Raw genomic sequence first — 11,199 nt, 5'->3', positions numbered from 1 at the left:
TGTGTACTTATTATTGGCTAAATTGGCTTTCTCTATACACTCCACCTCTTATCCCTGGAACTAGATATGGAGTAGTAGTCTGTACTTTTCACCATTTCTCTGATTGCAAGGCATGCTGGTTTTATTCTCTAGGAGCAGTATCCTAATATAATAGGAAAGCATGGGTTTTCTGTCTGTAAATGGAAATTCAATTCACTTTACTGATCATTGATCTATTTTTTAATTTTATGTATACAGAATAACATGTACTGTGTGCGATAAAAAGCATAGCAGATCCGTGTGTGTCCTACCTGTGTGGAAACCAGAATGTTACTAACACTGCCACGTTAATGTGTGAACTCCTCCCTTAAACTCTTGCCCCGCCTCTGCCACTATCTTGATAACAACTATCGTATTTTGTTCCTATCTTTTAAATGCTTTATCACATGTGTATGGCTACCTAAAACAGATATTGTTTAGTTATGGATGGTTTTGAGTTTTATCAAAATGGTAGTGCAATGTATAAAACATATTCTTTGAATTGCTTATTAAATTTAGCAGTGTTTCTAAGATGCGTTCATGTTATTACTCATAGCTGTAGTTCATTCATTTTTACTCCTGCCTAATATTCCATTGTGTGAACATACAGTTTATCCATTATTTCCTCAGTGCAAACGTTGGTGGGTTCCAGATGTTGCTATTATAAACAGTGTCGTGAACACTTGTACATGCCTCCTCTTGTTTGTAGGATCCCAACCAGATAAAGTATATGAGGCCCAATAAAATTTGAATTTCAGGTCAGATTTTCTAATTATTTATTATTTATCTTAAATACCGTTTAACTGGCCATCCATTATTTTTGTTTGCTAAACAGGGCAATTCTACTTATATGTAACAGCAGTATAGAGTCCACATACCTACGAGTGGAATTGTTGGATGATAATTGGTGCAAATGTGAAATTTTAAAAGATAATGTTTAATTGTTTTTTTCTAGAGTGGTTGAGCTGGTTTACATTTCACTATGAGTGAGTGACAGTTCCCAATTCAGCCATATCAGTTCGGAACCTTGGTATATAGTTGTGGTCTTCATATGCATTTCTCTGACTATTGATATAGTTGTACATTTTCTCAAGTTCTGATTTTTATTTATACTTCCTCTTCTGTGAATGTTGTTTATATATTTTGTTCATATTCAGTTGGGTTGTTTGCCTTTCTCATATTGATTTGCAAGGTCGTCTTATATATTCTATAAACTAAACTGAGGTTTCTTTTATGTATTACAGATATCTTTCCCCAGTTTGTGACTTGCCTTTATTTACTGTGTTCATGGTGATTTTTGATGTATAGAAAATCTTATTTTTAGTGTAGTCAATTTTTAATTTTTTTCTGATAAGCACTTGTGTGTATTAGGTCCACAAAATATTTCCCCTGTATTACATGATCAGTTAAGCTAATGCCAATAGTATTAGCTTATAAATCTTGACTTCTCAGTGGCTTAACGTAAATTAATTTTACTTTTCTTTCACATTAATTTCACCTAATGGCAAGATGTTGTGGGAAGGGTTCTGCTGTAAAAAATCACCTGGGGACCCAGGCAAATGGAGACTTAAAATCTTCAGTTATTTGCTTTCCAGGCCACCCCGATTATAGACAGCTACCTGCAGACTTGGGAAGAAAGAGAATGTGAAGGGCTGCGTGAGAGGTTTTTATGGGCCGTGTCTGGAAGTGGTGTACACTCAGAGGACAGTCTGCTGCCCTCTGCTGGTGGGAAAACTTATTACCCCTCCCTCACCCAGTAGTACAGAAATAGAAAGTAAGTGTTCGGTAAACTTCTAATAGCAGTTTGACAAAGTAAATTTGTTGAATCTAATAATAAAAAAATGGGCTTGTATTTGGTGTGAACTTTTATTTGTTTATTTTTATTTATTGATTTTAGAGAGAGAGGAAGGAGAGAGAGCGAAATATCAACTTATTGTTCCACTTATTTATGCATTAATTGCTTGCTTCTTGTATGTACCCTGACTGGGGATTGAACCTGCAAACTTGACATATCAGGACAATGCTCTAACCAATTGAGCTACATGGCCAGGCTGTTGGTATGAACTTTTAAATTTCCATTTTTCTGGCTATAGTATTTTTATTTTAGCTTACGAAAGTATTGATCCATGATAAATTGGGAAGAAGGAGTGCATTACCACAGATAGTGTGAGAAGCACTGGTGCACACTACTGTATTTCAGTCCACATTCCATTGGCCAGAACTCATTTAAGCGGCACCATTTAGAAGCAAAGAGACCTGGGAAGTGCAGTCCCTGTCTGGGCAACCTCTTCCCATTGAGTGGGATGCAGAAGCATCACCTTCTTTCTGAGTTCAATTTCCAACCCCCCCCCCAATTCCACCAAGCTTGTACAAAGTTCCTACAGAAGGCTTATGTAGGGGGTTACATTTCTGTCAGTTCAAACTCTTGTCCAAGCTGGGACAATGGTGCAGGCGGTATTCACCAGCACGACTGCGTCCAAAGTAAGCCACTCAAACATTTCTCTTTCATTTGCTAGACAGCTGCTGCCCTGAAGCCCCAAGGGGCCTGCTCCACTATCCTGGCAACCTCCTTTGCTCCCTTCCTTACAAACTTCTGGATATTATTGGGCCTCCGGCAGTGAAAGGCACCTGGGACTTGCCCATCTCAGAGCCTTTTGTTTGCTAAGTTATAGCCCCTGCAGCACAGGCAGTTAACTATTGCATTTTTCACCCATGTTTTTCAGTAGTAAGGCTGGCATCTCATCCTTTATAAGGCAACTCATTCACAACCACAACTTCAGTCTATGAAAAAGGTGCAGAATCCCTGTTAAACTGCCAATTTCACTGCCACAATTTTTTAATCCTCTGTATCCACCTAAAAATAATTTCTATGGATGGTGTGAGTCAAGGATCTAATTTCACATTTTTGCATATATACACCATGTATATGTACATGTGTTTTCTATATGTGTAATTTCCCAGCATCTGTGGCTGCATGGTCCATCCTTTCCCAAGTGATCAATTCTGTCACGTGTGTGTACAGGGCTAACTGAAGCCAGTACACGACTCCACAGTTCTGTACCTGTCATTAAAATACCGAAACATCTCCATTATTGTTAGTAAATAGTTACTGTCCTGAGCCTCCTTACTACCCTCAACACCACCACTTGGGCCACCCAGTCCCCTCCCCTGAATTCCCCAAACCTCCCCACGATCCAAAAATGAAAGAGGTAAGCCTGGCACGGGAAGAGGCCTCCAGACCCACTCCAGCTTCAGTCTGTATCTGGGGTCACAGATATCTGTCTACTTCCAAAGGCTGATTTAGATTTTGCTACATTAATACCATATTCTGATTACCATGACTTTAAAAATATCTACAAAAAAAAGTTCTTTCATCTTCTTTTTCTTCAGGAGTAACTTGATTATTCTTAAGCTTTTGCTTCTTCATAGAAATTTTTATTTTTACTTTATTTTTTATTTTATTGTTTATGCTATTACAGTTGTCCCACTTCCCCCCCCCGTGTCCCCTCCACCCAGCCCACCTCCCACTTCCATAATCAGTCCCCTCACCATTGTCCGTGTTCGTGGGTCCTTCATATGTTCTTTGACAGATCCCTTCACCTACTTTCAATCACAGAAATTTTTAAATCAAGTTGTCAAATGTCTCTAATCATGCCACTTGGATTTTGACTGATTGCATTACATTTATGTGTCAGTTTGGGGCAGAATAACATCTTTATTATATATGACATCTACCCATACATTTGTCATCTTTTTCCATAAACTTTTTAAATTAATTTTTATTCTATTTTTTCCATTACCATTTATCCCCCTTATACCCTCTTCCACCTCTACCCACCCCTCCCCCCTCCATGAAATTCCATGTATCTTTTGTTAGACTTATCCCTGGACCCCTTGTTTCTCTGTAGCTATTGTATTTTGTATCTTTCACTTCCTTACATTTTCTAACTGCTTGATTACAACATATAAAAATGCCATTGAATTTTATATATTGATCTAATACCCAGTGCCCTTCCTAAATGTCTATTAATTGTAATAGTTTTTCTATAGATTCCTATAGGTTTATGTGTAGATGATATTAGCAGCTATGAATAATGATAGATTGCTTTTTCCTTTATAATCCTTATTTCTTTATTTCTTTTTCTCCTGTTTGTTTCCCTGGCTACGACCTCCTACACTACGTGAAACACACACACAGGAGCCAGGCGTGTGTCTGTTCACTACTCTGCCACCAGAACCTAAAAGTGCTTCGTGCATAGCAAATGCTCGTGAAAAGTCGACTGACTTTTTCATTTCAGTTTACTTTTCAATTCTATGGTTCCTCTCTGGTTCTGTATTAGTTTCTACGTTTATATTCTGTATTTGGTCAGTTGTTGTCATCATACAGTCCTTTACATCTTCAAGCCTGGTTTCTTTTGGTTCTTTGAACAGATTTCTAATGGGTGTTTTAAGCCTTTTTCTGTGAAGGTTGCCATCTGGACCATCTGATACGTAATTTCTATTGCCTGCTTTTTTTTTTTTTTAACTATGTATGAACTAAACTTTCTTCTTTCTTTTCATGGCTCCTAATATTTTTGTTAAAAACTGAACATTTTAGACAATTTATTGTTCAATTTTGAATACTGATTGCTCCCCCTGTCCCATGGGGCTTGTTCCTTTGTTGTTGCTTGTTTATTTGTTTAATGATGTGGCTGGACTATTTTAGTGAAGTCCATTTCCCCCAGAGTGTGCAGCCTGTTAAGTAGCTCTCAGAGAGCACAGCCCAGGCCTGGCTGGTGTAGCTCAGTGTACTGAGCGAGGGCCTGTAAACCAAAGGGTCACAGTTTGATTCCCAATCAGGGCACATGCCTGGGTTGCAGGCCGGATCCCCAGTAAGGGGAGCAGCACAAGAGGCAACCACACATTGATGTTTCTTTCCCTCTTGTTCTTCTTCCATATCTCTCCTTCTTTTCCCCTCTCTCTAAAAATAAATAAATCCTTTTAAAAAGAGAGAGAAAGCACAGCACAGCCCCGGCTCCCCAGTTACCTGGAATGACAGTGGTTTGGGCAGGGATCTCTCCAGCTCTTTCCCGGATCTCTCTGTCCAGCTGTCTGCCTCTACCGCTGTCACAGCCAGCTCCTACAGGCTCCACTAAGCGCTTGGTGACTGCTCTATTGCTTTGACAATATCCTGGGGCATGAATTGCTCCAGTCTAATTCTATTACATTTCAAAAGTCCTTATGACTTTGATTAAATTGCTTTTAATCAAAAGCAAATTCTAGCTCTCAAAATCTTATCTCTCTCTGTACACACCCCTCAGAGCCTTTCCCCTGGGAGGCAGAAAGACAAGGGCCTGGACCTGACTCACGGTCACAAGGTCTGAACCTCTAGCAGGCTGAAGAAAACATCTAGACCTAACTTCTGTCTCTGAGCCAAAAAAAAAAAAAGGAAGAACCCCCTGGCTATTTTCCTATGAGACCAGACAGAGGGACACCAGAGCAGACCTCAGAACCATCCTTGAGACCTGAAGAAATTATTTATTACCCTTACCTACGATCAATCAGCTCCCAGCATAACCTCACCACTGGCCCCCAACCTGTGTTGCCTTGTGCTTTCACCCCATATATTCTGTAACATACATGGCATTGGAGAGGCAGGTCTTTAGGGCATAGGCTCCCCACTGTTAGGAACTTCCCTGCCTGGTTTCAGAAGCTGTAATTCCCCGTGGCTAAGGCTGAGTGAGAGACCTTGGGACCTAAACCACTAAGGAGACAAAGCTTATTACCCTGGAAGGGGTGCTACCTCTGCCCCCTTTCCTTCATCCTGCTTGGCCCAAAGCCTGACCAGTTAGCCAATGATGGGTAAGATTCCTCAAGGGAGGGGCGACCTAAGACAGTCAGGGTCATGAAGAGGCCCCTCAGAGAACTTGGGGGGCTATAGAAAAAGGAAGTGGTAGACCCTCGACCCTTGGCTTTGACATAGCCTGAGTCATCATTCTGTCTGCAAGAAGTCTCCTAATCTCTTGGCTGCCTTACTTCCCCTGCTTGATTTAAGCCTGAAACAAAGACAGAGGGTGGTGCAGCCCTGTGCTGGAAAGGGCGGGTTTTGTAGGGGGATCAGGCGTGAGAAAGAATATATAAAATCCTGTGAAACCTGCTTTGCTAAGAATGCCCTCAGTTTTCTGATAAGCATCTGAACAGGAAATTAGTTTGTTCCCCCAAAGTTTTATAGCCCTTTAGCTATCTGACCCTGACTCAGAATAAGCCCTCATAGTTCTTTGTATGTTATCTGTTGTTTGATCCTTACTGCCTGACAATGACTGATGAGCTTTACCTATGTTCCTGTGCAAACTGAACCCAATAAAAGCCCATCGAGGAACAGGCTCCTGGCCCTTCTCCTTTGAGAGAGCGGCCACCTTTCCTCCCCAGGCAGATCATGTCTTGGTAGACTTACTCTCATCCGTGGTGGCTGGGGGGGCCCTGCGGGTGGAGCCCTCCCACACCCCACCTTCATATTGGCTAATTCAATACTAAACTATTTATTTTTTCTACCCTGCAAACTCCTGCTTGTGCATTTCTTTGGGCCAGCATGCACAGGCAAATGGATTCGAGAAAAATACACTGGGGTCCTGGTAACAGGATCCTTTAAGGAGTAGTCTTTGAGTCCAACCTTGAGGTTAGTTTTCCTTCCGGGAGGGCTCTCTTAGTTGCCCCTCTCTGGCCCTCTCTTTCTCTCTCTGGTAAACTAGCTGGCCTGAAGTTTAGCTTGTTGTTGTCACGGGCCTACCCACCAGCCTCCTTTTAATTACTTACCATCAGAATATTCACTGCTTTCACGAGGACCTCTAAGTTTGAATTTCTTCACACTCTTCCCAGTAAAGTCGGTTCCTCTGGGGAGAGCTTCCAAGCTCTCTGTGCTAATGGACTCTGTTTCCCTCTGGGGAAAGTCTCTGAGCCACTGCTCTAGAGCTGGGGATGGTGGAGAGGGGTCTACTTCTCTCAGAGGGCAGGGCTCCAGGAGGGTGCAGGACATCCTGTTCTTCGCAGGCTACTTCTGCTGGCTTTGAACTTCCATCTTATGTGTGTGAGCTGGCGTGAGGGTAGCTGGGGCCAGCACTCTTGGCCTGCTGCACCTGGAATAGGGCCTCTGTCCTGTGTATAGTGTCTGAAAGGAAGAAAGGAGTTCCCAGTCTCTGCAATCTCCAAGCTATACTCATCTGGAGTTTGGACTTTGCAACATGAAGCTAAGGAGAATGAAAAGTGCTGGCATCCTGGTCTTCCCAGGGAGATATCTTAGCCTTTTACTGAGAACTGGGGGAACAGGGAGCCCCATCATCTTGGCCACATTCACCCAGAATGGAACGTTCATACCCTGAGCAGGGTAGGAGAGGCAGCAGGTCATGGCTCAAGTCCCACTGATTCTGACTGTTCCTACCAAGAGTTGGTAGATTTTCTCAAATAAATGTTTCTTCATGTGCTGTATTCCCTTTAGAAAGTCTCAAAACACTTTAAATGACTGTTTTATTTTTTTTTTACCAGTTACAGTTGTTTCATTGGGAAAGAGTAAATCCCCGGAGCTCCTGATACTGTCCTTTTCCCGGGGATGCACTTTAAGGCAAACTGCTGCCCTGAAGTTGCTCACGATCTAATAGAACAACCCACCTCCAGGAGATAATCACAACTTTACTGTGATTAATACTGTGAGAGAAGGAAGCACACTGCCACTCAGGAACACCTAGGAGGAACTGCTAAGCAGTCCCTGAAAGGAAAAGCTTTCTAAAGTACAACTGAGTTGTGCGTATTAAGGAAAGAATTAGAAAGGTGAAGATGAGATCGGAAGAGTGCTACAGACACAGAAAAAAGCAAAGTGCAAAGGCACAAAGGGGTAAGAGTTCAAGTTAGGTGGTTATATATGTCACCGAGCAGGAGGCGGAAGGGAACGAAATAGGCTGGAAATCCCAAGGCCTGGCGTGCTCCGTGCTGGGAGATTCTCCCTGGATTTCTCAGTGTTCCTGCACGTTCTGAATCTTCTGAGCAAAGGATGCCAGAATATTAAGTCCTGAAGATAGAACACTCTGAAGGGATTTAGAGACTTCTCTTCCCTGCAGCCATACTGGGGTGATGAAAAGAAGATAAAGACCTTCCTTTCCCCCACCTCCCCGAGCAGAGTTGTTTACATTCCATAGCAATGTTCTATGAGGGAGGGTGTGCAGATGGGCCAGCCACTGTCTCTGAGCTTCAAGTCTCATCATGTGGGTTTTCCTCTCCCATGGTACAAACCCTGCTGCACTTACAGGTCAATATCAGGTCCTCGCTGCGTAACCTCTGGGGAGTGGAGGCCTGGGGAGCCAGCATTAACATGCTCTGTGGGTAATAAATGCTCTCTTCTCTGTTCCAGAGGTCTGGCGTTTCTTTCAGTGTGTATACATATAAAAATTGCAGACCCTTGGCAGTTTTGGACTTCACCAAATATAAAAGCATTTGAACTCTCATCTGAAGAAAATCAATAGCTAATTTTAAAAAATGCTATTAACAGACTTCCGCCAAGATGGAGGTATAGGTGGATGTGCCGTGCCTTCTCACACAACCAAGTTTAGGGACAACTAAATATTAGCATCAGAAAACACAACCAGAACACGGAAAACTGAACTTTTCGGAAGTCCGCTAACAACAAATTCTTCAGCCCGACCGGTAAGGGGCGAAACCGGCGTCTGTGAGGAGTTGCAAAGGAGGGCTCGGTCGGACGGGCGCGGAATCCAGATGCGCGAATCCGGACGCGTGGGTTCCAGACGCAGGATTGGACCTGGTGAGCGACCGAGCGACCCACCGGGTGAGCGACTGCGGAGGAGACAGTGGGGAGGCGGTGCAGCGTGTTGACTGCGGTTGCCTGATTGCGCGCGAGCAAGGGAGTGGGCGGTTGGACCGGCGCAGCGGCGATACAGGGCGCCGCCATTTCCCCGCTCTGACCACGCCCCCACATACAGCGTCACAACCCAGCGACTTGGGAGTCCAAGGCGCCGCTTCTCTCATTTAAAGAGCCAGAACAGACCAAAAATGTCGCAGGAAGACCTCAAAGCCCCAGAGATAAATCTAAGCGACGAAGAAATAGCAAAACTCTCAGACGCACAGTTTAAAACACTGGTCATCAGCTTCCTCACAGATCTGGTTGATTATAGCCACAAATTAGAGAAACATATGAAGGCTAAATTAAGGGAAATGAATGGAATTCCACAGGAAACCCATAGAGATGAAAAGGAAACTGGGACTCAAATCAATGGTGTGGACCAGAAGGAAGCAAATAATGGCCAAACAGAAAAGAGTCAAGGAGCAAGAATTCAAAGAAATGAGGAGAGTCTTAGGAACCTCCAGGACATCTTTAAACGCTCCAATATCCGAATTATAGGGGTACCAGAAGGGGGGAAAGACACAACCACCAGTGGAAAAATTATTTGAACAAATAATAAAAGAAAATTTCCCCAATCTGGCAAAGGAAATAGACTTCCAAGAAATCCAAGAAGCCCAGAGAGTACCAAAAAAGTTGGACTCAAGAAGAAACACACCAAGGCATATCATAATTACATTAGCCAAAATTAAAATGAAGGAGAGAATCCTAGAAGCAGCAAGAGCTAAGGGGACAATCACCTACAAAGGAGTCCCCATCAGACTGTCAGCAGATTTCTCAAAAGAGACCTTACAGGCAAGAAGGGGCTGGAAAGAAATATTCCAAGTCATGAAATCTAAAGACCTACAACCAAGATTGCTCTATCCAGCAAAACTTTCATTTAGAACAGAAGGACAGATAAGGTGCTTCTCAGATAAGACCAAATTCAAGGAGTTCATATCACCAAGCCCTTATTATATGAAATGTTAAAGGGACTTATCTAAGGAAAAGAAGTTAAAGAAACATGAACAGTGAAAGAACAACAAGCTCACAGTTATTAACAACCACACCTAAAACGAAAGCAAACTAAAAGAACAGCTAGATCAGGAGTGGAAATATAGAAATGAAGATCTCAAGGAGGATTAGCAACAGGGGAGTGGGAGGAGGAGATGGGGGGAGAAGGTACAGAAAATAAGTAGCATAGACAGTAGATAGAAAATAGAAGGGGGGGGCAAGAATAGCATGGGAAATATAGAACCTAAAGGACTTGAGACACATGGACATAAACTAAAGGGGGGTAATGGTGGGGATGGGGGGCAGGGTGGAGGGGAATGAAGGGGGGAATAGAACAACTGTAACAGCATAATCAATTTAAAAAATAAATTTAAAAAAATGCTATTAACAAAAGCAATCACACTGCCTATAAGATATTACAAAGATACAGAAACGTTTTATGTCGGAAGTAAAAATCCTTTGGCCCTCCACCTCCCAAGGACGATGGCTGTTTGACATTGTCAAAAAGAAAAACCCCGAAGTGCATCACTTGTGCTCAAAGCTCATGATTACAAACCTAAACATTTTATTTGTTTACTTATTTCTATTTTTGGAGAAAGAGGAAGGGAGGGAGAAAGAGAGGGGAGCTGGCCCGCAACCCAGGCATGTGCCCTGACTGGAAATTGAACCAGTGACCCTTTGGTTCACAGGCCGGCACTCAAACCACTGAGCCACACCAGCCAGGGCCCAGACCCACCCTTAATATCTCACCTAATTACACATCCAGCCTCTCTGAGGACTGGAATTTTAAACTAATCAGTCTGGAAATTCCCAATCCATGCTAGTGAGGCCATCAGCCTGGTAAGAGCCCCTCCTCCTCCTCTGAAATAATCCACTCAACTTCTTAGTCACACCTTCTTGGTGCCTCTAAAATCCTTCCATTCTGTGCAGCCCCTCAGAGACCCCTTCTAACTGCTAGATGGGGTGTTGCCCAGTTCATGAATCACTTAATAAAGGCAATTAGATCTCTAACTCTACTGGACTGAATTTTGTTTTCTAACAATATTTATTACACCATCCCCACCCACTGAGGGAATGTTCAGTGTGGAAATAACATCACCGCAGTTCTGCTTTAGAAAGGCCCGTTTGGCAGCAGGGCAGTGTGGAAGGGGCGGGGCAGGTGACGGGGAGGCAGACGAGGCTCAGGCGAGAACTGCCGAGGCAGCACTTAGTGGACGTGTAGACAGGGGGCGACTGGAGAAAATCTAGAAACAAAAACGGAAGAGCTGTGGTCGAAAGAGAAACCACGTCCTAAACCAGCAAGCTCA

Source organism: Artibeus jamaicensis, unplaced genomic scaffold, assembly GCF_021234435.1.
Source record: "Artibeus jamaicensis isolate MK-2021 breed Jamaican fruit bat unplaced genomic scaffold, CSHL_Jam_final contig_851, whole genome shotgun sequence".
NCBI lineage: Eukaryota > Metazoa > Chordata > Mammalia > Chiroptera > Phyllostomidae > Artibeus > Artibeus jamaicensis.
The sequence above is the reverse complement of the archived record's forward strand: the minus strand, read 5'-3'. Positions refer to the sequence as shown.